Source organism: Camelus dromedarius, chromosome 4, assembly GCF_036321535.1.
Source record: "Camelus dromedarius isolate mCamDro1 chromosome 4, mCamDro1.pat, whole genome shotgun sequence".
Classification (NCBI taxonomy): Eukaryota; Metazoa; Chordata; class Mammalia; order Artiodactyla; family Camelidae; genus Camelus; species Camelus dromedarius.
This window is the reverse complement of record NC_087439.1, coordinates 43,136,213-43,164,068: the sequence shown is the minus strand read 5'-3', so window position 1 is coordinate 43,164,068 and position 27,856 is coordinate 43,136,213. Positions and strand designations below refer to the sequence as shown.

The window sequence follows — 27,856 nt, the reverse complement described above, 5'->3', positions numbered from 1 at the left end:
TTATCACAATCTTTCAAGTTTGAATTTCAAGCTAAAAATCAGGAAAAATGTTTAACATATTTAAAAGCTTAATTGGAAAAAACTGAAAACGAGATTTGAAAACTACAAATAGCTATTGGCTGTCTAACGTATTAGTTTTAGTGAAATACTACAATATTCATTATAAGGTAATGTTAAAATACATATTTTTGAATTTTGAGTTAATAAACATTTTTCTATTTGCTTTCATTTATTATTTGATAGATATGTTATCAGAAAGAAAAAAAAACTAGGTCAAAATATTCACTTTAAGTCATTTTCTAGCTTTGTAAATTCAAAACCCATTTCCATTTATTTTCACCATACCATCTTTTATAGTTAAAAGGAGAGTAATTTTATAATTACTGCACTTTATTAAAATATATCATGAAGTTTCCATCATTGGCTCCTTACATGTCAATTTTTAAAGTGTATCCCATTATTCTACTTCAGGAATTTAGCAGCAAATCAATGAAATAATCTAATTATTCAATTTATAGTTAACAGATTCACCACCCCAGATTGTATGATAGAGCCACTATCAGTAAAGGATTGCAGTTCAAACCATCAGCCACTATCAAAGAGCCTACAATCCCCTCATTGGGATAATCTCATCCCATGAATCATTCTTCAAAAGAGTCTTTTATTCCCACCCCCCCCCAACAATGAATTAGAATCAGCTAGTGAATTGGAATTTCCAATAATCTTAGCCAAGATGATCAGCCATATTCAGTTTTAGATCTGTGTACTAGCAATATATTCAGGAATTATTGATGCTGACAAAAAATGTAGCTGTGGGCAAACACTCTTGCCTTTACATGAAGCACAATATGGGCATTTTTTTTCCCCTCCAAAGTCAAGCTCTGTCTGGGGTCCTGGTGTCACCTCGCCTCTAGGTGCTTGAGTTACTCTAGTGATGGATATAGCCAGGTCATCCAGATACAGCCAGATCGAGAGAAGATACCACAACTCACGAAACAAATATGGAGGAAAAGAATTTTCTCCCAAGATCACATCAGTGGCACCCCAGGGGAATTTTTCCTGATTAGCTGTCATTTAAAGTGGTGAAAAAAATGAGCATGTTAAAGCCATATTTTAGAAGTGACACTGAAGAAGGTCAACTTGTAATTTTCTGGTCATTATTTAACTAGCATTTTAACAATTTCTAAAAAATTATTCTTGCCTTCTATTCTCTACAACTGATGGTTTGGTAAATAAACCCAACAAGTTCTCAATCTGTTAAATTAAGGTTGACAGAGGCTGTAACGCCTCTGCAAAAACTGCGTCTTCTGTCCTGACCGTTCCGGGAGGCTTTCAGCAGGAACTATTACACTGCTCCTGTGAGGCTACTGTGATATTAAGTAGGTATTTTTCTCAGAAAAATTCGGATGCAAGAAGGTGAAATGATGCTTCCAGAGCAACAAAAGCCCTTGTGAGGGTCAGACCACAAACCTGGAAAGACAAGCAAACAGTTCCTTCTGCTTGGAACTCCAAACTCTTCCCTCCAAGCTGCTGCTGTGTCTCTCTTGGGCTGTCTCTCTCTCTCTCACACACACACACACACTCACATACACACACACACACACACACACACACACACACACACACTCACTCACTCACTCCTTACCCCTCTCCACCATCACCAAGATTTACTTAGACTACACTAATAGTAGAGCAGATAATGGAGTTAAATGAACTTGATTATCTCTGGGTTCCAGCCAGCCATATTCTCACTGGGCTCACTCACTGCCCCCACCCAAATTATTCTCTTGCTGCTCCTTCCTGGGGAAAGGAAAACATAATTTCTTTCATCCTTTAATGTAGAGCTTTGAGATGCTCTGATAAAATGTTATTTTCTCTTTTACTCTGTTTTTATAAAGCCTATGTCTTATGTATTTTTGAATACTGAAGGATCAAAAAAAAATGCATACTTCTGTGCTTATAAAAATTAAGAATTGTTATTGATGCAATTACAATAACTAATGCAAATAAAAAGCTTTAGAAAAGCTTTTATTTCTAAGTAACCACTTCTAGTGCTGCTACATTCACAGTCAAATGTAACAATTCTACCCGCTTCCCTTTAACAAAATATGCTAAGTTTTCCTTCAGTATAGATTTCCTTTTACTGCTAAATCCTTGCATCTCATAATATCAAATATACTAGATTACTATCTTACTACTCTGACTGACATTTTGCCCTTCCAAGAAATGAAACCAATAGTGCTACCTCTAAAAAAATCATTTCTGAGACAATGACTTCAAGGAAAAAGTGGTGGTTTTTATCACAGAACATAAGATCTAGATTTTATTTTAAGATTGGTCTCATTTGAAACATAATGATGGGAACATCAAGTAAACAGTAAAAGCAACATGCAGGCTGTGCAGCTATATTTTCTTTTTTGCTAACATTCAGCCAAATTGTAGAGTTGAGAAAGAAAAAGGCAGGTAAATTAAAAGCAATGAGAATCTCATCACGTTGCAAATATGGGCACCACACAGTTCCTTTAATATAAAATGGAAGCAAAAATAAATGTAAAAGTGCAACCACCAAATCAAAATTCTGTTAAAATTCCCCAGGTCTTACATACAGACTGAGCAAGCTGATTTGTAATTAATTTAAATGGAGACATAACCTTCCTTTCCTGTTTTAAAATGTACACCTGATACTGAGCAGGACCCAGTGGGGTCCTGCCTGATACAAATCTTTCCATGTCCCCCATTTCTTGTTCATTGGAAATAGGCTTCATTCACCTTCCTTCACCTTCTCTGGGTTCCAAAGGGCAGATTCAAACAGTTGCTAATCAGGGAAGGGAGGGAACGCAGACACAAGGGAGGAACAATAAAGAGACAACAGTGCAGCCTTGGGGCAGGGTCCTGGTTCCCAAGCTTGCCACTGGGATCATATCCCTGCCCCCCTTGAATAGAAACCAATTACTCTTCTCAGGAGGCAAAGAGAAGAAACAAGAACAGGTTAGAACCTGCGAAGCCCAAGATGGTGGACGATTTGACCTTGTCATTGTAATGTATTAGCATGCTGAGTGGCACACCCACCAGCGCCATAACAGTTGACGACTGCCATAACAACAACCAGAAATGCCCACATATAAGGGCCTAAAAGAAAGGCCACTGGTTCCAGCATACGCAGAACGAGGATATGTTGGCAGAAGCCTCCCATAAAATCCACGTGGCCCAAGGTGCAGCTGGAGTTGTCCCGGCCATCTTGGCTGATGGCTCCCTGCTCGAGCACCTGTTCCCCACTCAGATGCCTTTCCCTCTCCCTCCCTGCTGGAGCATTTCCTTCCTTTTCCTCTTCTGAGCAACAAAGCAGCTGTTCACATTCGTCCCTCTGCCTCTGCTGTGCCAGCCCTTTCACAGCAGGCGGCAAGGACCCACACCTCGATGGGCTTCCTAATTTAGGGGTCCCTCCACCCACTACCACACACACTTGGGAGAGATTACACACCGATTTAAATTCATGTGAAGTTATAAAAAGTGGACTCTTTGCTTTAATTGGGGCAAGGTGATGGGAATCTGGAAGGAAGAGGAAGAAAGAGAATAAGGGGCAAGAGATTAGCCTTGAATATGAATCTGCTCTCTTTCAGAAAGTTCCCTACAACCAGTCCTGAAATTTCATACAACTTTCCACCATCTATCGCATTAGCACATTTCCCTTTCTGTTTTCCAGAATAACAAGCCCATCCCTTCCCTTATATTAAGATGTTCTTCCATTCTTTGAATGTCTAATCTCCCACTGCTTTCAAAGCACTTTTTTTTTGATAGGCTCACTAAGTAACATAAAAAGATCCTTTAAAAAGTGAATTCTAGGTTAGAGCAGAGGGAACAGGAACCACAGCCGGCTACACCGATTTTATAAATCCCTGACTTCCGAGCAACCTTTTTATTAACGTTTTAGCAGAAGTATATTGAGTCACTACCTATTACTAGGTTTTAATTCTTATAAACTTCAAAAAAAAAAAAAATCCATCAAGGGAGCTACTGAAGAGACTACCAAATATTGACAGGCTTCACCACTCTTCACCCCAGCACAACCACGCGTTTCTGCTGGCCTTTCGAAACCAGAACATCAGTGTGCCCTAGTAAAAGGCTTGAGGTATTAATAAAACACTAGCTTTGGTGATGACCTGAAGAAAACTCTTCTTCAGGCCAGAGGGTTTCTGCAAATTGAGCAAAAGTGCAACATCGCCCCACCAAAGAGTGCGGCGCCCTCGGTTTTTCAGCACGTCAGCGCTGTGCCTTGTCCTGAAACCAGAGCAGCCGGAAGAGCAGAGGGGAAGGGGAAGCAACACACGGCCCCAGTCTGAAGCCTCACGCACTTCATCTGAGTCTTTCAGGCTTGTCAATCCTTCTTATCGGAGGTGGATTTCAAAACATTATCACAGCACCTTCAATGGAGAGCTGAAGAACTGAACTTGTCTAGGACACTGAACAGGAGGGGCGGGAACGCGGCACAACCGGTAAAAGGACGACAGGGCAGTCAGCACCAAGATGGCGGAAGACCCAATTTTCAGCAGACCTTGAGCTTCATCATGCGCTCACTGTAACGCAACAGCATGGTAAATGGCACTCCCACAGGTGCCACGACAGCTTCAAGGCTGACCACAAAGGTCAAATAGAGTGATGGCCCAGTTCCTAGGAATTCCAGCCCCTTCCTCAAAGTAGTTGGAATAATCCCCCCATTTGTTAGCATATGAAATAACCGAGCCCATAAAAATTAGCAACCCCCACACCTCGTGGCCCATCTCACTTCCCTTGCCGACCCCATGCTCTGAGGTGGCTGCTCTCCTTTCTGAGTAAGATGGCCCACATTCTGTCTATGGAATGTGTATTTCCTAGGCCCCCCGTCACTCTCTTGCCTTCTGAGAAGGCCTGCACTCTGTCCATGGAGTATATATCCCTCTCTGAATAAATCTACTTTTACTCAACTGTGGCTTGCTCTTGAATTCTTTCCTGTGTGACGCCAAGGACCCTCACTTGGTGGGATGCATCCCACAGACTTGCCTGGGACCTGGGAGGTGGCCATCCTCTTGTGCCCTATTTTTCCTATATCAGTATTATTTATTCCTAACAGCACAGACTGTCACCGTACCTGGTGGAGGAAACATGACCAACTGGGCACTGTGTAATCCTGAGCTCTCAACCAACTGAAACAGCTCTCTCCAGGGTCACCAGTGACTTTCCTAACCCAATGCCCCTTCCCTCAACCCCATCGTTGTATTGTTCCTGCAGTCTTTAGTCTCCTTAATCTTTTCTTAGCAAAGCTCTCTTCATAAGGCTTCAAGGACAGACACCACCCTGGTTCCTCTCTGACCCTCCAACCTCCTTCACTTTCTCTAACCAAAGTTAACTCTGGGTATGGCCCAAGGCTGACTCCCTAATTCATACTGCTTCTTTCCTTCCTCCCTTCCTTCCTTTCTTTCTTTCTTTTCTTTCTTCCTTTCTTTCCTTTCTTTCTTTCTTTCCTTCCTTCCTCCCTTCCTTCCTTTTCTTCCTTCCTTTCTTTCTTTCCCTTTAGAAATATAATCCAGTCTGGCTTGAAGCAGAACTGCATAGGAGGAAGATTCTTTTCAGCAGCAAAACCCTCCATCTCAGCAGTTGATGATCAATCAGTACAACTGAGTATCTTGCCTTGAAATAGATTTTAAGTGCAAAATGTGGCTGCTCTTGGAATATCCTAGGCACACTTCCTCTTAGGGTCTTTGCTCTTTCTCTTCCTTCTGTCTGGAATGCCCCTCCCTCAGGGGACTGGCTCTCTCTCTGACCTTCCTCAAATCTTTGCTCCTTCTCGAGGAGGCCTCCCTAGACCATCCTGTATAATATTGCAAACTGCTGTCCTCCTCCTTCTCGGTTCCCCTTACTCTGCCCGGATTCCTATTTTTCTATAACATTTCCAACTTCCAACATGTTATATATTACTTTGTGTACTTATTAGTCATTTTCCTCTATGCTTCTCTTATCCTGATAGAGTATACGTTTTATTTTGTTCACTCATGTCCCAGTGGCCTCGAACAATGGCACTTAGTAGGTGATTAATCAGTGTTACTCCAGTTGAGCTGGAAAACTTCCCTATATTATCCACTACCCTTTTTCTCCTTTCACTGCCAACAGCCTTGTCCAGGTTTCCTCTCATGGTAATTAGCTAATTAGCATGCTAATTGCATTTCCTATTCCCCTCTCTTTAATCCATCTCCTTTACTGTTGGCTGATTTTCTTCTTCAAATTCCACATTTATCTTCTCATTATCCTTCTTAGAAACCTTCACGGTACAGCCAAGTCAAAATTCCTTCTTCTGGGACTTGAGGCCCTGCCCAATATGAGTATCAATCCCATCCAGCCTCACCTACGCCCACACCTCCGTGGACTCTAATCAAGCTGGCACTGGCTTTTTTCATTTAAAAAATATCTGTTGGCCTCCTAGTCCTAAATCCTATGTAGTAGCACAGAACGAAGTTACTGTCAGCTTTGGCAACATGAGCTGAAAGGATGTAAGTTTAAACAACAGCATTTATAATGAAAAAGAAACTGAGTCCACAGAAGAAAGACACTTGGCCAACTCAGGGACGTGTGGTCCCCATCACCGAAATGCCTCTCACCTCTGCCTTTCATGTTCCGGGAACACAAATCACACTTATTTGTAAAGGGTCAAGTTCAACTTACTCTGTGACTGAGTCTCTGCCTTTGAAATGCCACCATTCCTTTTAGTTAACAACCATAATAAAAGCTTTGTCCTCCCACAAACACCTGGATGTGCCTGTCCTCACCCCCCTCCTCCTCACCCTAAGAAACACAAGCCCTCCCACCCATGGTGCGGAGCGGCCTCTTCTCCCAGGAGGCTTCGCTCGCTCACCTCAGAGCCAGGATCCAGAGCCAGGATACAGCTCAGGAGGAAAAGCCTGAGAAGGGACCGGCGCCTCCCGGGAAGGGGTGTAGGGCTTCCGCTTTAACTGGTGAGAACTCTGCCATCCCCGAAGGGTGCCACTCTTTTACTGGCATCGCTACATGTTTCAGGGTCTCGCCACCTCTCCTCCTAACAGGAAGGTTCCTAAGATGACGATGCAGCTCGTGGCTCCGGCTCCACTACGCTACCTCTGCCACTAAGTCTTACGAGGGTCTTGTTCCAGAAGGCCCCCCACCCACAGACCCCTCCTCGTGTTCCTCTTCCCCTCTCTCAACTTCTACTCTATTTACTATGTTATCTACATGAAATACTCTAAAATTTGACATTATTTTGCCTTGTATTTGCGGGGGGGGGGGGGTGTCATGTATTGATCACTGCAGAAACTCCTGAAGGCATAAAGTGTCTTCCCCACCACAGCAGCTGTCAACCTTTGCTAATCAATAAGGCCACCAGGAGAACATTAAAAAAAAAAAAAAAAAAAATCAGATTCCAAGGCCCAAACTCAGATCTGCAAAAACTGAATGAACCACTTGTCTAGATTGTAAGGAATCCATCTATTCAAAAAGTCCCCTAAATGATCCTGATATTCAGCCAGATATTTGTGTCACTGCTTTAGACAGTCTCCCTGGGGCTCGAAAGCAGCATGACCTCAGAGCACCTTTTGACTTGAAAATTATTTACTCTTAACTATTAAAAATCCATGACCAAAGCTTCTGATTGTGGATATTGTTGTTTCAGCTCATCTAGGTTTTAGATTCCAGCATTCTGTGATTTTAAGAACCACATATCTACGAAAATTTTACAACTCGAAACATCTAAAATTTCACCACATATACGTACACGTTTTTATGTGGAAACAGCCATATCAAGCATACAGTTGTAGATTCTAATTTTTCTTTTAACATAACATTATGCCAAATACGTCCTAAATGTCATCATTCTTTAAAGCAGGGAAAACAATATTCCACTGGGATAAGGGTACTAATTAACTTAGTCATTTCCCCACTTTTGGACTTCTTGGGTATTTATCATTTCCCTGTAATTTTAAATATCACAACTGACACCTCTGAATAAATAATTTATTGGATATTGATGTAATGGTGTTATATTTTATCTATTTAGAAATAGTTACTCTATTTGTAAAATATGCATAACATTATTTTTTTTAATGTTCTAAAATTGGACACATTTTTTGTACTGGTATCTCCAATTAGTTTGTTTTCTTATTTTCAGGCTCTTAGGACCATCCTTTATCAACCACACCACTGTAAGGGGCCATGAAGCCACTTAAAAGAAAGTGCATTCTTGTGGTTCCTATATTTGGGCCTAGTTTTCCTATTATCCTGTTCCCAGCAGATCCTTTTTAACATCAACCACACAACAGGGAGGAAAATTGCAAACAGTACAGATCAGTGTTTTTAAAAACATGGCTCACAGGTCCCCCATAATAAGAGTAAACTGGGGTGCTTACAAAAAGTGAGGAATCATGGTCTCTTCAAATTTCTTAGACATTCAGGTGTGGAGCTAAAAGAATAAAATTTAAACAAGGACTCCAGGTAATTTTTATGCATACTGATGTTTGAAAAACCAGTCTTTCATATACCACAATATCAATGACTTCGCCATCTAGATTTAAGGTATATCCAATGCCAGCACACCTCATATTCTACTTCTCTGTTATATTTTTACATACATTTAATCTGTGATCACTAATACAACATAATTCTTCCCTTCCCCTGCCCCCTCCTCCACTAGAGTGCATCTTTTTTAGAAAGGAGAGAACATGTCATTTTATCTTTGCACTTCTGTCACGGTTGAGATTCCATTTTGCACATGAAAACTGCTCATGTATATTATTTGTTTCATTTTTAACCAGATCTATGCTCAATAAATAGGTTAGTCTTGAATATTACAGAAAATTATTTACATAATTTAAACTGATTTCCTTAATTCTTCCTTAAATTACAATGCTCATTTGGTGTCTTCAGGAGTTTGTTCATAGATTTCTACAGTATTTGATGTAGGGCCATCTATATAATAACACAATACGGGGTCACTGAAACTCTACCATATGTCAGGTGACAAAGATTCTCTCCTTGATCAAATCTGGGTCAGGCTCCTCTGAATCCTCTTCCCCACTAGGCTCTGACCTTGTGTTCTCTCCTTGGCCTGCTTAGTTCAGTTTTAGCAAGAATTCTGCTGAGTCGGTTTAGTGAAAATCTTCTTCCCTTGGTATCTGACTATCTTTGATATCAGATCAAATTCCTCATCCCCCAGCCTCCGTATCTTACCTCCCTGGCCTGCCTTCAGCAAGAATCCTGTTGAGTCAGTCTAGCAAGAATTCCCCTGGCCTTGGTGATTTTCCATCCATCCACTGATCCCCACTGTGATCCTTGGCTGTAAGTCTCCACTTGTTCTTGTTGTATTTGGACTTGAGCTCGATCTCGCTTCCCAACTGCAAAACTCTATTGTTGTAGTCCCTCTTGTATAAAGTCTCCCTTACTGTCTTTAACAAGCGTCACGAAATTTTTTTTCTTTAATTCAGGCATTGTGTCATATTTTAATGACAGAAATATGAAAGGAGTAGTACTTACATTAGAGAAAGTAACATCCTAGTATGGAGGTTTATCTCAGAAATATTCACAAAGTAATACAATAAAGTCTAAAGCAGAAAGGTGCACCAAGCATATAGAGAAATTACTATAACTTGAAGAGACTATGAAGAGTCTCTTCCTGTGGCTGTATCCACATGGCTGAATTTAACCAGATATAAAAATTAAGAATGTCTAATTTGATGTGGCCAGGATAAACACTGTTATTCAGTCAGATAACTAGCTATAAATAGACTAGCTATAAGTAACATCAAGCATGGCTTGTTACAAAATCAGAATCTATAGAATACTCATATTTCACTTTTAGAGACAAAAATGTTGATTTACTCTGCATATTTTCATTTTAATGGCATATTATAAGATACGTCTGCCTACCATAACCTCTTTATAATAGAGAATAGCAGGCATACGCAGACATACATACACACTTATTAGATGTACAATGCTCATCTCATAAAAATGCATCATCACAGTGGATACACCCAGAAGAAAGCCGAGATTCTTAACCAATATCATTACCAAGTAAATGTTCAAGAAGTTTCTAGTGGTTAAGTGTCCAGAGTCTTCTGGACAAGCGCAATCTTTTTAAATTAACTGTATTAAAAACCCAATACACATCTATTAGAATGGCTAAAATTCAAAACACTGACAACACCAAATGCTAGCAAGGATGTGGAACAGCAGGAACTCTCATTCATTGGGAATGTGAAATGGTACAGCCACTTTGAAAGACACTTTGGAGGTTTCTTAAAAACTAAACATTCTTGGACCATATGATCCAGTAACCATACTCCTTGGAATATATCCAAATGAACTGAAAACTTACGTCCATGCAAAAGCCTGCAGAGAAATTATGGTAGCTTTTTTTTCATAATCGTCAAAATTGGAAGTAACCAACATATATTTTTACAAGCTAATGGAAAAGCAAACTGTGGTACATCCATACAATGAATATTATTCAACAATATAAAGAAGTGGGCTGTCCAGCTACAACAAGACATGGAGGAACCTTTAAGGCATATTGCTAAATGAAAGAAGCCTATCTGAAAAGGCTATCCTGCTGTATGATTCCAATTATACGACATTCTCAAAAAGGCAAAACTATGGAGGCAGTAAAAAAAAAAAATCAAAGGTGGCCATGGTCTCAGTGAGGGGAGGGAAACAGAGGTAGAACACAGAATTTTTAGGGCAGTGAAGATATTCTGCATGATTCAGGAACAATGGAAATATGTCATGACACGTTTTTCAAAACACATAGTGAACCTATATGTAAAAAAAATGCATCAATACTGGTTCATCAATTGCCAAAAAAAAAAAAAAAAAGTACCATGCTTATAAAAGATGTTAATAATAGGGGAAATTAGGTGTGCTTTGGGGGAAGTGTAGGCACTCACTGCAGTTTTCAATTAATTTTTCCATAAACCTAAAACTGCTCTTAGAGTAAAATCTAAGACACAGAGGTTATAAAACCAAACCAAACCGAACCAAACCAAGACAAAAATCCAGGTAATATAAGACAGCTTCCAGAATTGTGACCAAGGGGGATTTTATGCCAGTCTTTCAGGGTGATACCACTGGGTACCCCACTGCTACCTCTTACTCTTGTGGCAGTAATTGTGGCAGGGCCTGTGATGGCATTGGAATAAGGCTCAGAAGAAATGCAGTGTATCCGAGTCCCATTGGCCTGAAACCTGTGATTCTGCAATATTCAGTGTGGGTTTGAGTCAGGCCCCAATCTGCTGAACCCTTAATAATTTTTTTTGAATAACTACTAAGATAAGGAAATCTTATCCAGACTAGACCACACCCTAAAGTGAAGCCTAAGCTGTACGATTATCTCAGACTGCGGGGAGTCCTCCTGACCCTTGAGGGAGATTTTGTCTTATGTAAACTTGCCCAGAGCCCTAGGGCAACAAAGGAGTCCTGCCAGCACTGACAGGGCCCTGCAGGTCCGAAAGAAAAAGAGAGAGAGAAAGAGAGAAAGAGAGAGAGAGAGAGAGAGAGGATTTCATCATCACTGTGCTGATAGCGGGGAGGAAGGAAACTACTGAAGATTTCTTGATGTAAAATTGGCATTTGATCAATCTATAGGTAAAATTAACTTCATGTGAAAATTTAGAATGCGAAGTGTCATTTCTTTTTCTCCTGTACAAAAGCTTCTCTAAACCCAAACTCGGATCATAGGGATGCATAAAAAGCAAGGGACACTTTAGGATTTTCAAAAAGGAAAGCATCTGTAGCTCCCCAGCAGAGCTGTCCAAACAGCGGTTTACAGACGCACCGAGACCGCATCCCTTCAGCTGACTGCCGGCGGCGCCCACGACTTGGGGAGCGATCAGCGTCTGCAGTGCATCACGGGGCTGTTACCATTTTCTGTGTGCACACGGCAGGAAACAGGCTGAGAAGCACCTCGAGAGAGAATCTCTGCTAACAATATTTTAATCCGAAACGGCCAGATTGGTGCTTTGAAATTCCCACTGTTTCTACTTATCATCCGACGTCAGTCATAAGGATAATATCTGCCAACGAATTATTTCTGCACAAACTTCACATGAGAGGTATAAAGCACGAACTACTGCAAAGCTATAAACAAATTCAGAGCATCCTTAATACTTGTGATCGTTTGGCCTAATTTCACACCACAGTTTCATTAATTTTCAAAGACGACAAGACCAAAAGGAGAAATCAGCTCTTACCTTATAATGAAAACTTCCACACTGGCCTCATGGAAAAGCGCTGGTGTCTTCACGCAATCCCTCCTCTCTGGGACTGGGCAGTTCCTGAAGCGTCTCTGCCGGGTCTAAGGGGAAAGAAAAAAATATAAAAACCTTCTCGGTGCACTTCAGCCAACATCAATACTGGTTTAAGTTATTCGGATTCTCTCTGTGCCATTTCATGACATTTCCACATATCTTGCATCAGACTAGTACAAAATAGCAGCATTTAAAGACCACTTAATTTGAAGGGGAAATTTTATCCTTTAAATCATTTACACTCTCCTCATCCATCTTTGAAAGAATGGCTTCTTTATCTGTTGTAACATTGCATTCACTATTTTCCAATAATTATTTACTTACTTTCCCTAGATCATAATTTTATTCTTCGGTCTCATTAGTGATAGCAAATGTTTCCACAAGAGAAGTTGAAAAGTGTTAAGACTTACACAAGGCCTGTCTGTGCCTTTGCTCAGACTGTTTTATTGCTTTACTCTGCTGTGAAATAAACTAACACATTTTGTCCCCTAATCTTCTATGTCTAATTTCTTTTTTTTTCCTGACCTAAAAACTCCCTACCAGAAACCTAAGTACCCCATCAAGTCTATAATAATACCGACCAGAGCTAGTGAAAAAGTGTGCTCTGCCAGCATGTTTTGTAAGATAGCCTTCCATCACCACAAAGTTTCAGGCATTCTTTCTTGGAACGAGCAAAGAAAATAAGCTGGCTTTGGCAGTCGATTGTGGACTGCTCTAATTCGATGAATCCATTTTCGACAGGCTTTACTTGGCAAGCCTCTTTCCACCGCCTGCAAACTGACTATGGTTCTTTGCAAAACTCCTTTGCAATTCTACTTCAAAACCACCCTCTACACCCCAAAGAGTTACAGGTTATTGAAAATATGTTTTATTTTATTTTTTTACATTTTTTAATGAAAATATGTTTTAAAGAAGACCTCTGGAGGCAATATCTAATATTTCTTAACCCCTACCCTAACCCTAACCCTACCACCTGTTACGCACATGTTGGTTAGCCATGGAACTGTCTTGAAGATAAGTGAAATCAACAGTGTGCTCTGTGCAACGCTCAGAGAAGTCAGGAAGATGGGCTGTGTTCCCAGCTCTAAAAGGTTAGGATTATTTAGATTATTTGTCACAACCTAATAAATAATATATTATTTATTAACATAGTATAATATTAATGTTATTATGTATTATAGACTAACATTAGATTAATAGATTATTAATGTTAGGGTTATTCAGATTATTATTGATGGACTTCATTTATCAAATGGAGGCTCACAGTACAATGATATAAGTTGGGTGGTACTTCTGAACTCCACTTGTAAGGATCTTATTCTGTTTGTCTTTGGAATGCTTAAGAGCAAATGGTTGGAGACTGGGGAGGGTGGGCTCAATAAATCCTCCAAGGAGAGGCGTATAGTAGTGTTTTTTTTCAACAACATGGTCCTTCCTTATTAATCTTATTTCTACAGACAAAAAAAAGGTACATACTTCATAGTTATATTTAAATAAAGTTCTGGAAAAGACAAAAATAAGGAGGCTATGGTGATAATCAGAACAGTGATTGTGAGAGATTAACTGGAAAGTAGCATGAGGGAACTTTCTGGAATAATGGAAAAATTCTGTATTTGGTTGAGATAACAGCTATATGAGTATAAGGACTTGAAAAAAAAAAAACCTCTATGGAGCTGTGCCCATAAAATCTACATTTTATTGTAAGTGAAGTATACTTTCATTAAAAAACAAAACAAAAACAAGAAAACTCAAAGAGATTCCTCATTTCTGGAATGATTTTGAATCAGGGAGTCTATAAGAAGGAGTCATTACCCCCTTTCTGGTCACTGAAAAACAATCCTTCATTCCTTCATTTAAGCATCCCCTTAACAAAGGTTTATTAAGCACAAATACATCCAGAGCTAACACAGTGGCAGTGAGCTAGAGAAAATAATGGTTAGCAAAATACACAGAACCCCTATTATAGAGGTTAGAGTCTGCGGGGGGAAAATAGACAAATAAAATGCACAAAAAAAAGAGTATGGCTGGATCATTGAGACAAGGCCCATGTTTTAACTAAGGACTTGCATCAAAACAGAATGAACTATTTTATGCTAAACCCCAAGCTAATATGAGTGGAAAATACTGGTGTCCGCTGAGTCATCAAAAGCTGTTAGAGGGATCAGGCCAAAGTAAACCAAGTAATGTTTTTCTATTAAACCAAGCCTATACATCCTCTAAATCTACTGAATCAAAACATCAAAATACTTTTCATGTCAAATTTCATTTGGACACTGAAATCTCTTTAAAAAAAAAACAAACAAAATTTAGGTCTTCTACACCCTAGGGGAGCTTATATATACAGCTGTCCATGAGGATAATATGGTGTTAAATGACCCTCTTTCCCATGAGCAAATCCCAGCTGGGAAAACAGGTACATCTACTTCTGGTGACTCTACTGCCAAAGAGGGATCTGCAGGCTTTCCCAAGAAGAAGCATTATGCACACTCGCGATAAATACAAGCTTGTGACAGGTGCAGAACTTGATCTACAGAGTGTAACCATGAACAGATCAGCATTCCAATATAAAATGCTTTCAGGTAAATACATCTGCCTCACCACCACTCACCCCCCCCCCAACACTATTAAATGAGGTCCCTCTGTGGGCAATCCAATTTTTAAAGCATATGAAAATTTTCCCTAGCTTAACTGGCATAAAAAAATAAATCACCTTGTTCCTTTTTATGGCTTTCTAGTCTATTTGTCCAAAATTCTTTCCAAAATGGGAGAAGCCATTGATAAGATGAAAAAAGATGAAAGGATAGAACTAAAAAGTGAAAAAATAAATAAAACATGAACCATATAATTAAATGATTGCTTTGCAAGCCTTCAAAGGAGGGCTGTACTATTTAGTTAGTGAAACTGTCCAGGAGAAAACCAAAATGATTTTTTAAAAGACTGCTTTAAGAGAAAACATGCTAGAAACAGTGAATAGTTCAAAAGTTATCTATGGAATAAGAAGCTTATTTTAAACCAAGGCCATAATGGATAATGAATGCTTTGTATTTAATCAGTTAAACATCCACACATTATCTCTTACCAGTCTCTACTATCCTCCCCAGTCTCTGACCAGGCAAATTAGGGTTTAGGTTACATTCTACGGGTACGACAGAAAATGGCCACTAACATCCAGAAGTTACTGGAATATTAGACAACTCTCTCCATCATGACAGCTAGTCCATCTACCTTCAGAAAATATTGTCAGATTGCAATCGAAACTGTGGAATGACACTTTACTTTCTTTTTTTTTTTTTAAACCTTTTAGAATTTATTTTGAACTAATTTTAGACTTGAAGAAAAACTGCATAAGTTGTTGAATGTCCATATATCTCACCCAGGTTCTCCTAACATTTTTTTTTAACATTTTTTATTGATTTATAATCATTTTACAATGTTGTGTCAAATTCCAGTGTTCAGCACAATTTTTCAGTCATTCATGGACATATACATACTCACTGTCACATTTTTTTCTGAGTTATCATAACATTTTGTGTATATTTCCCTGTGCTATACAGTGTAATCTATTCTACAGTTTTGAAATCCCAGTCTATCCCTTCCCGACACTTTACTTTCTAACTCTGGTCAGTGATAAATTCAAAAGAAATGCTCTATTGCCGATTAGGAATTATGGTTCCTGTTTCTGTAGCTTTAATCTACTTAATATTTAAGAAGTGCATATATTTTGACCAAGTAATAAGGTTTTTAAAAAACCTATGTTTTATTTTTATTCTTCAACCAAATAATTGATGATAACGCAATGAAGCATTTTCCCAAAATTTTCGTGGAATTTTTCCTTCTACTTTTCCAATTTTCACTCTCCAATCTCACTTTTGTTTTGGTTTCTATTCTTTCTGCCAACATGAATATCAGCTCTCGGTGTTCCAGGTTCCTTAGTCATTCTTTGATATTCACTGGTATTCTAAGAAATAGTTTAAGGTAAAATGTGGTATTGAGCGTGTGAGATTTGAAGGAAACTTAAAGACTGGCATTTAAGACTCTCTCAATTCCCATCCATTGGGTACATAATTGTGGTGCGAAATTCTAGATGATTTCTAACAGGTTTTGCATTGTCACAGGTTTCTTCCCCACTAACTCTCAAAGATATCACACAATGACATGGTTGGCAAGCTTGTATCCAATTTTAAGACAACTCTTTTCCTGTCCGTTTCCTTTTCCGTTTAAGTCCGTAGAGTAAATTTTAAGCAGCTACAAGTTTAACAAATCTATTAAACCCTAAAATCTAACAGCACTGAAACATTTTGAAAGAGGAAATAAAATCTTGGGAACCAGTGACTTAAGACAGAATTTTTCCAGAGGTTCAATTTTAGGAATTAGCTTTACTGTATATGCATACCTTAAATAAGTTCAAAAGCATATAATTGGCTCCTGGTATGTACCAATCACTGTACAAGTCCCCAAGGACACATGAATAAAACATGGCCCTTCCGCTAAAGTAACTCACAGCTTAGGCGATGAATGTAAGAAGATACAAACACACCCAAAAAAGAATTTAGTGCCATTTGGCAAGTGCTATGACAAATGTATACATGGGGCTATAAACAAAATGTAGGTTGGACACAGTTACCCAGAGGAGGTGGGAAGAACAATGCTGTGTTCTGTAGTATCCACTGGGCATCTAACTTTGGGACAACAACATGTATCATCGAAACCACTCCTTAAAGTCCTGTCCTGATTACTAGTTGCAGATTTAATTAAATACTTAACATGCTTGGGTTTGCCCTGTTTCTCCTTTAATAATCTTTAACTTAATATTTACCATGTGGCAAGTTCAGGCTGAATTTTCTCACATACCTATATGCACATACCTATATGCTTATTATGATATTTAATGAAATAATAGATGTAGAATAGTTGATGCAATACCTGGTATGGAGGGAGGAAGGAAGGGAGGGAGGGAGGAAAACAATGCTTAATCATTTCTATTGAAGATTTCACTTATCATTTTAACTCTTTGCCCTTGGGCAAATTTTTCATGTGTAAAAGATCTGGGATTAGCTATCACAGTTCTTCCCTTAGAAGACATCTAACTCATCCGAACAGGTTGGTAGGTGTTTACATCTGAGGGGAAGAGCTGTGTATTCCTCTAGGATGAAGGGCTCATATGAAGCATCTCCCTGCAGCTAGAGGTGGGTTCTCAAGGAAGACAGCTGAGCTGAGGACATCTTCAAGGTTTCCACAGAGGTTCATGGATAGGTTCCACAGCGTCTTAAATATACTGGGTGGACAAACTGTGAAAAACTGAAATGGACCAAAAGAAGACAAAGTATCTCTAATGCAAAGCGGGTACCATCTGGCACACCCTTCTTGGTTATCTGATTCTTTGAAGGGCAATTCACGCTATTTTACAAAGCTGTAAATTATAGATAACTGATAGCAATTAAAATGGTACTTATCCAAAGATTTGCAAATTCCTCCTATAGGAGGGAAAATGGATTTCTCTCATTCTAACCTTAGGGTAAAATGCCAGTTTTGCATCTATTTGTAGATTCATTTCAATATTCCTGACTCAAGTACATATGTGTAGTATTTTTAAATTCTCTACTGAGCCAGTTGATAACACCTTATGAATTTCTTTATTAAAACTGAGTTAAATAACATTTTTGATAGTGTTTTTCATATTTATATAACAAAATCTTGAGCTTGTTCTTTTAAAATTAACCTTTAATAACATACTTATTAGATTTCTACTTTGATTTCCCATAATAACTTAAAAAATAACCTAAGTGATTCTTCTAGACTGCTATCTTGTAACTCTGTACTCTCATACGAACCCAGTGTCCATGTTTGTAAATACAATCATTTTCAAACCAAGAAATATCAGCAGGAGCAGAGATAGAAAAAGGCCAATGGCGACACCATACAAAGAGAGTTTCTACAAACAAAATAGGAGAGTTGTCACTATATTGTATATTGTATTGTCACCCTGGACACAAGAATCTGTGTCTAGCAAGCCAATCCCATATTTACATGATGAACAGGCATTTCATTTTCACAAAACATCTCCTATTACATTAAAAACCAATAATGTGAAATTGAATTTCTTGGATTTGTAGATTTGTTTGTATTTATTTGTAATTACATTCTGTAAGAGGTATAAGCATAAGGCATTTATGCCTTGTTTTATGTTTGCATATTTTTAAGTAACACTGTAATAAAAATGATTTAATACGGGGTTTCAAAAAAAAGAATTTTTGTCCTTGTTTTTGTTTTCCCTTGGAAAGATTCTACATATTATATAAGTTTAAGAATTAGTGGCCTACAGAATTGTGGAAAATGTATAAGTCAAATTGTGCATTTGTGGAAACTTAGTATTTAAAAGATAAAGCTCTGGTATCCTGAAAGAGTTGATTTATTTCAATCTTATGATCGTCTTTAATTCACCCCGACTTCCCATCAGATCATGTACTATAAGAATAAAGAAGGCTCAAAATAAATGTCATTGTTTTAAAAACATGTAGTCCTAATGGAGCTCTGAAAGCTCCCCTGTGTAGCTACAAAATAACATTCATCTCTTCAGATTTCGATGTATTATTAATTTAAGTTTAGTAATATTAGACTCAGACCATGAGATTATTTTATTAGTGCAGGACTGCAAGGATTGATGGATTTATGCTGTATCCACTGTAAACCCAAGAAGAAAGGAAATATAACCAAATTTGTGTTGTTTAAACTGATAGTCATTTTCTACTCTTCTAAAAACCAGTTGCGTCTTGGGAAATGGTAGCTATTAGGTAGGAAGTATGTTTCAATTATTTTAAAACACATTTATTTCTGTGTATTATTCATTTAAAAGAGCCTTTTACAGAACTCTGCCTTAAAATTGTGTATCCCGAGTTAACTCTTCTGGGGATCGAACAAAGTGCTCTCTCTAGTGGTGGAGAAGGAAACACCAAATACACAGTTAACTCTTCCACTGGACAGAACAAGTGAAGATTCCAGGTGTGGCTTTGATCTTGGAAAGGTAGAGTTTGGGAGAGTCTACTGTACAGGATATAAGCTTGAGGATTCTTGATATTCACTTGGTAACCAAGGAATTCTCAGCATTCAGTAGATTAGGGACATAGCCATTGTTCTTTTTCACTTAATGATGCCTGGTTTCTGGCATACAGCAGGCATTCAATCAATGATTCAATAATGTTTATAGCTAAGAGGGTTCAACCAAGACAGCATGCTCATGTTAAAAGATTTTTAAAAACAGATTCAGTGATAGCTTACGCAGCAAAAACATTTTGGCAGTTACTTGTATTTGAAATGGAGACCATGATTTAGGTTGGAATACAAAGACACATAAGCAGCACATTTAGTTTGGTTTTTGTTTTAGCTGACAGAGATAGGCAAACATAGATAAATACACGTGCACCTATCATTCTGTTCCACTGTGGATTTCCTCCTGTAGTGGAGTATTTTGCTATTAAACTAAGGGTTGATTTTTTCCAATTTTTTTTTTTTTTAGTTACACTTTTCTACTATATGTAAGTAGCAAAGAGGATTTTCTTTCTCTATGCCTCAGGGTATGGTTGATTCAGAGAGAACAAAGAATCACAATTTTGGCCTTTGAGCAATTAATTTGACCTTTGTAAGTCAACAGCGCTGACAATAGCCTTTAAAACCATGGCTTTGAATTGCAAGTACCAGCAGCTTGAGAAGAAAAAAATTCCAAAAGCTTGAATTTAAGGATCAAAAGCCAAATCCTAGAGGATCTGAAACAACGGTTTAGGCCATAGAGAGGGTGGAAAAAAATAAGAGATGCCATGGGAGCACTTTTCCTATAAAATAGTGAGGTGATAAAAATAAAGATCCTCTCTGGACTAGAAAAGGGGAAAGAGATAGGAAAAGAACAAAAAGGGTAGAGGTATTATGGATGGCTCTGTTCCCTGAACCGACTGTGAAACTGGAGAGTGAGGGTGACAGAAATTCCCCCAATACACAGTAACTCTCAGGCCAGTGACTCACACCACACCTACTCCAGAACTTGAGAAGAAAATAATCTTGATCACCAGACCCGTCAGCTACAGAAGATAGAAAAGTCAGCCAGGTAGATCTAGGCAGAGAGGCCTGAGGTGGACCCTCTCCTACCCAAGTTTTCTTCAGCTCTCATGAGGTATGAAGGAAATAGCAGGAATTCTCAAGACCATGATTGTGAAACTTGAGTTACACGTTGAGAATCAGTAAGCCCAAAGGGTTACCGTTACCAGAGTACAGGTTCTTGTCTCATTGCAGAAAGAATTCAGATACGAGATATGGAGGTCAAGAAAGCAAAGGATTTAGTAAGCAGCAGTACGCTGTCACGGGGCCAGCGGGCAGACTCAGGTGAGTAGCTGCATTGAGTTTCTTCGGCAAGCTGGTTATATGGGGTGTAAAAAATGAATGGGCAAAATATTCACTGGGGAGGGAGATGTTTGGGGTCATATTTCCTGATTTTCATCCAAGCTCCATTGTGCTGAGGGGAGGAGGGGATTTTGTCCTTACTTAATAGTTTGATTGGAAGTGTCACGGTGTCGGTGCATGATGGGTATTTCTAACCTGTAGGGCTAATTTTGTTGTAATGAGGGCATAATAAGTAAAAGGTTACATTCCAATGAGGGTACAAAAGGTTACATTTGGATGCCGGAGATTCTTTCCTTGTCCCACCTCTCTTTATCTGCCTCCAGGACACTTGTCAACCCAAAATGTGTGGTTTCTTATGAGTCTGGAGGTTCCTGCTTTTCTTTGTCTGACCAAGGACCTCCATTGTTTACAAGATGTATTTTCTTGCCATTTGGCCTGTGCCCCACTTTCTCTGCTCATGTCTAGCTATCTGCCAGCTCTAACGCTGCTATAGTTTGATGTGAGGGGATTCCAAAGCTGAATAAAGTTTGTAGAATGTGTAGCTCTAGCTAGGGGTCAGAGGGAAGGTGCTGCTAAGTCCCAGAGGACCACAAAATCAGTACAAAGCCCAACAGGCGCTTAAGTCTGCAGCAGCAGAACTCCATGGGCTTACAGAGCAATGTCTATGTTGTCAATGCCCATAGGACAGAAGTCAAATACAGCCAAGACTGCAGATGACAGAGAAGCAACCACAGACCATCCTGATTCTAGGACAGTATCTCTGAAGCATACCTATAGTCCTACAAACAACATCGGAGGTGGTGCTTTAAAGAGCTTGTTAAACTTACCCATTGTAAAGAAATTCTTTATAATGGCATGAATACTACTATCTCAGACCTGTAAGCTATTTTACTGCAAAGCAGATTTTCCTAATTTGAAGTGCTATTTTGTGTAACATTCCATCTTAATGTTTACTTATTAATAAATCAATAAACAGACCTTCCAAATGCCATTCACACGATGTTGGTACTTTCTCTTCTGTCTTTCACAATGTGTTTTTGTTGTTTACTTTTCAACCAGCTGACTGAAAAGGCATGGGTGGACAAAAAGATGTACTCAAAACTGATGATTCGATAGAATGTGTACAAGGAAAAATGGTATCTTTAAAATGTTGAATAGTTTTCACACCATCCATTCTTGAAAACTACTATTAGACACCAAGGTACATTGACAAATGGGCATAACAGCTTCTCTGCAGTGGTCATCACAGAAGAATTGGTAATGCACTCTATTATTTTGTTGGACATGCACTTCTAGTGACATTATAGTGCCCATAAAATGGTCTGGTAACTTACAATCGGGATAAAACTGAAGTAGTATATTACAGACTTCGTAAAAATGTTTCTTTGAACTCACTTTCACATTATTATAGCATCTCCCTGCCATCACCCTGCCTCTTTCTTTTGTCTGTTCATCTCATTTCATCCTTCTGATGATTCCTAAACTGTTCTTGTGGCTAGTTTTTGTTTGAAGACTCAGGTTCTATTATTGTATATGGTCAATCACTGCTTGGCCTGGAGCAACAGATGTGCAGCCGGACCAAGGATGTGGGCACGATGGGGGCGAACTGAGACTGGGTCATATAACGTCAAGGACGTCATTTCATCCTGTACCTCTAGATCTACCTGCTGACACAACTTTCTAAGCTTCTTTATGCCTTTTCTCTTTTTCTAAAAGGCTGAACTATCAACTTTCTTCCCAGGTACAGGGTTTAAATCAACCCAATACTCAAAAGCACATATGCTCATAAGTGGTCATATCTTAAACATAAAAAGCATGTGCCAGCATCTTATCTTTGGCTCCTCCTTCAGAGTTATACATTAGGATTCTTTGATGACTCCTAAAGCTTGAATAATTAATGAAAACATGAGTGTGATCAAACAGTTTCAAAGTAATTGGCCAATCTGCTTCTTTTATCTTCTGCAGATAGAATTATTTACGGAACTACAACACTTACTTAAGGCTTCTGAAAAGTCAGAAGAAAGTCTTCTCTTTTTTTCTTTTCTTCACATTTGGTCATCCCCCTTTCCCTTTTTTTCTTCGTCTTTGCCTCCACCTCCTCCTCCTTAATTTCCTTCTTTTAAGTGATTCCATTTCATCATTTAAAATTAAATACGGATTGCAGGTGGTGAAATAAATTGCTCAACTTTGCTCAAAAATTTAAGGGCATCATTATTTTAGTGAACAGTGCAGAGGATACAATTTCTAAATTTTATTTTGAATGGCGTGCCTATATTTTTAAATGAGGGAGTAGCCTTTTGCACAGAATGTTTTATTAAGACACTAAGACCCTAAAACAGTCAACAATTTCAAAACTGTCAACATTATTCCTCCTTAAAGGAAAAACCCAGGAGGCAGTTGAGGTTTAATGGAATAAGAAGGATTGTGTTTTATATCTTTTAATATCAGTTCCTTTTGTAAAGCTGCAGTCTCCACAACTGAAGTGACTTCAGGCCCCAACCTACTAGGCAAGATATAATACTTTCTGAACTTTGAACCATGAAAATAGTAAATACTTATAACTATGTCCATTGACATTAGAAAAAACGCTCGATACTTGTAGCTGTCCTGACTCTGGCTGTATCCACTCAATACAAATACCTAGGGCTGCTGCTAACTTGAATTCTAAGCACTGTCCACAGTAGAAGCAAGACAACTACATGAATATCATGTTGTTTTTTCTGATCCATTTACTATCACGTGTTGTTATGGGCTGAACTGGGTTCCCCCAGAATTCATATGTTGAAGTTTTAATTCCCAGTACCTTAGAATGTGACCTTATTACAAACAGGGCTGTTGTCCATGAAACAAACTAAGATGATGTTATACTGGAGCAAGGTGGGCCCCTCATCCAGTATGACCGCTGTCCTTGTAAAATGGGGAAATTTGGACAGACACACATGGCAGGGAGAGCACCATGCGAAGAGGAAGGCAGAGACGAGGGTGATGAAGCAGAAGTCAAGGAACAAAAGGGATGACCAGCAAACCCACAGAACTCATCCTTCCTCACAGCCTTCAGAGGAAACCAATCCAGCCAACAGCCTGATCTCAGACTTGTAGCTGCTCCTTTATTTTGAGACAACAAACTTTTGCTGTTTGAGCCATCCAATTTGTGGTGCTTTCTTATGGTAGCCCTAGCAAACTAATACCTTTGTTGATTAAGAAAACATATAAAAAATCTGATGAGATATTTACAATGCATACCATGTATATTTGTTATTATGGGGAGACAAAAATCTTCCATCATCCAGTAATTATACCTAAATTGGCAATTCAAAATTTTTAGAATCACTTTAGAATCACATTTATGTACTCCCTTTGGAGAGCAAACTACACGATGAATAATTTACATTTTAACATCTGGGTCAAAATCACATCAAATTTTAGGAGTCTATCAAATACTGATAATAAGAACCTATAATGTAGCTTCAAGAACTGATTAAAGTACTGTTGACAGCTATTTCGACTTGTGCCACATCACTCGTATCTGAGATAACAGCAGCAGACCCAGGTTTTATGGGGCCTGAATCTTACACAACTCAGGAAAAGAAAAGAAGACAAGATTACAAGTCAAAAATCAGATTTGTACATAATGGGCTCATGCAGGTGACAGGCCCTGAAGTTTAGCTTTGGTTAACTTCAGTTTAAATCCACCTCTGGAGCTAAGACAGTGACAACACAGCCAAGAGACAACACAACCAATTTCACAGGGGTGAAGCGATGTTTGTATCAACACAATTTTGCCAGACTGTAACTGTGAAATAAACAGAAGTGAAACACAAGGCGGGGGGGGGGGGGGGATGATACCAAAAGATACTGCACATGTTCTAGACCGATAAATCCAGTCTAACCTCACGTCAGCATTTCTCCACAAGCAACCGTGTGGTACAGACAATGAGTCAGGCTGCGTCAATGAGAAGGCAAATCAGGTGGCCAGAGTGGCAATTTAACGCAAACAGTAAGTCAACACAGCTATTGAAGTATGAGCCAGCTGACTGCTCAGACATTTTTCATATTGCAGTGGTGTATCCCATAGACACAGCTTCATATACTAACATCCCCATTCTGTCACATCCCCTATCCCTTTGTCCAATATTTAGTACCAAGCTTTTTAAGAGTCACTTAAGAAGCTGTGCTCTTTCACATGTTTGTGCCTCTGTCCATCCTGGTTTCTCTGTTCCGGTGTCATCCCTCTTGGTCTTCCCAGTAAATATCTACTTACCTTTCTGGGTCTCATATGGTTTAGTCTCAGAGTTGAGCTCCCATTACTTTGCACTGCTCTGCCTTACGCCAGCAGAGTTACACTGCTGAACCCATGAATGTGATACATAGTCTAAGAGCCGCATTTTTCAAAGCCTGCACTTTTCTCTCCTATTATGTTCCTTAAATACAACAGGAACCCTTACTCATCCTCTTATATCATCCCTAAGCTACTACTCCAGTCCTGGTTCTCTCTTGTATTCCCCTTCTCCCTTCATTTGATTTGCATAATCAAAGAACTGATCAGAGACTCTTTCTAGGAAGGCAGTGGAGGGAAAGAAACTAAGAAAACTACCCTTAGCTCCAGGCGGGAGGGAAAGGCTGGGAACACTCTATACAGATAATCTGCGTTTCTTCTCTTTCCCAAACTCAAATACTCTCAGATACTCTTGGAAAAGCTTCCGACTGACCCACCGCCACATCTCTCAACATTCATTGATTACTCCGGCTTCCTTTTTTTGTTTTTACTACCACTATACATTTAACACGTTAACATTATTGTAAGTAACGTAAGTCTGTTTCTACCAAAGAGTACAAACTTCTTAAAATCATGGATTTTATATTCTCGGTGCCAAGCACAGTGATGGGCCCATAATACATTCACAGGTAATGTTTTTAGGAAAATGAACTATCTTTACCAGTTATTCCCAATGTGTCTGCTCCTTAGGGTCATTTTTCTTTAGAATCTATATGATAATTTAAAATGTAGTATGCTACTTTAAAAGTGGCTGGCATATAGTAGTTGTTCAATAAATATTTAATGCTTGAAAGAATGAATTTAAGATTTGAGCTTGTGAATAACTAGCCTCTGTAAACAGACTTTAAGGTCCTAAGTAGAACTCCTTAAATCTTCTGAATACAGAATGTGCCTGATACAGATGTCTTCATTAATTATATAATAATAAAATTCAGGCAAAAATTGCTTTGGGCAATTTTAATGTTTCACATAGAAAATGACTTAACATTCATTTTTTTTTCACAAAAAATAGGAAAGACACTTATATCACATGTATATGGCCATTTTTCATGAGTTCCAAAAATATTGAAATTTTGACATCACTGCAGATCATTGCCATTTTTCACCATATTTCACTTAACATTTGACAGCTCTGCTCCTGTGATGCTGCCAAATAAAGGCTCTATTTCAGTTACAGAAATAAAGAGTTAGGAAGAGCACAGCAAGCAGCAGCAAGGACAAGGCAAAGTCTTTGAAACAGGGAGAGTCTGCAAAGTTCAGAGAAGAGAAAGAACACCTGAGTGTTTCCTAGACAAGAGTGAGGGTTTTGGTGGACAGGGGTAAACCTGTGTAGGCCCTTTTAGACAATGATCAGAGGTTTGAATATTATTCTAACGTTTCATGGGAAGTCATTGAATCCTCAGCAGGGTGTGAATCACCAAGCTAGATCCACTGGACCCAAGAGGTAGAGCCCACAGTGAGAGTAGATTTTATGGGAAACACTGGATTTAGACTCATGAGTTGGGAGGGTGCTGAGATGGTTTGGAAAGGTCCAGTATACTTGGGGGCTACAGTCTTTCGCAAAGAGATTCCTGCTTATTCTTGTTAATATCTTCCACCTCTACTTTTATTCCTCTCCCTTCCAGATACACACTGAGACAGTAGGACTGAGTACCTGAAAAATGTGTACAGATGAACTGTGACTTGAAGCCCCATAACAGCATCGTATCAGCATCAACGTTTAAAGGTTGCATAATTTGTATATCCTATAAAACCTACAGCCAGGTGTGTAGGAATAGCATAGTCAAACGTGCACTAATTACATTTATTCTTTGAAAACATGCTGAAACACACACTGAAGCACTGAACACACTGAAATTAGCTAGTTTGTATATGGCCAATCATAGCATGGAAGTGAACGGCAAAACCACTAGGAGAACCAATCACAGAAAGGGAGTTCCTTACTACAGAGTATAAGAATTCGACCTTCATGGTCTGCGAGTACTTCCTCCTGCTATGGTGGGTGGTTCATACTATCCTTCTACTTGTCTAACTTCTGGCTGAAGGCTCTGGACCCCTCGCTGAGAGCCCCTGAACTGGACAGCACCCATAGGCATAGCCTAAACAGACACCATGAAAGAAACACCACCCATAGCTTTATGGTGACTAAAAGACCATGTAAGGCACCCACCAAGAGTCTAAAGTATTAACTATACACTTTTACTCCTGCTTCAAAAGGAGTATGTGTGGTGTATACATTAAGAGGAATGTAAATTCTAGATATACTGCATGATACTACACTAGGTAGTTTTTTTTATAATACTGAATAATCCTATAAGTAACTTGGAAAGGCTCCCTCCGGTCAGCTCCCATGTGCCACCCTGAAGCCAGTTCACTGTAGGTGTTAGACACCCCACCATCCTGACAGTAATCTACCCAAACTTCGTATCAGCTGGATTTCCCCAAAGCTCATTAGTTTCTGACAGAGGTTGCCAAAATCTCAGTTTCTACATCTGCTCTCTTAAATCTTCAACTCCAAACACATCTTTCATTTTCAATGGGAGTAATTTAGAAGATGGAGTTTGGTATATCGATTTTTTTTTTCTTTTTCAGCTAACTTTGAAGGGATAAAACTATTCCATCTCTGAAAGGATAATCTGTATACAGGAATGTGTCTTCCCACCAAGTATTAGCTCTATTTATGTGGCATAAATGAACCAAATGTCGATTTTTATGTTCAAAATGCATACATATTTAATATGTGCTAATTAATTAGCAAGACCTGTTCAGAAATAACAGTCCCCACAGGCTTTTTCAGGGAACAAACCCAAACCAGAAAGGGTCTCCTCATTTTGTTTACCCCATGTTCTGCTTATCTATTTTTAGCAGATTCTTCTTCACTTTTCCCCACTGG

At 38.9% G+C, this 27,856-nt stretch overlaps 1 protein-coding gene across 1 annotated transcript in view; it reads right to left on the bottom strand.

Annotated features, from left to right (window-relative positions):
* Window positions 1–27,856, bottom strand: part of B3GALT1 (beta-1,3-galactosyltransferase 1) — a 515,937-nt gene that overhangs the window by 348,520 nt on the left and 139,561 nt on the right. Inside the window, exon 2 of the mRNA XM_064484882.1 lies at window positions 12,243–12,346. The gene's annotated coding sequence lies outside the window, so the exon portion shown is untranslated. The remainder of the gene's footprint in view (window positions 1–12,242; window positions 12,347–27,856) is intronic.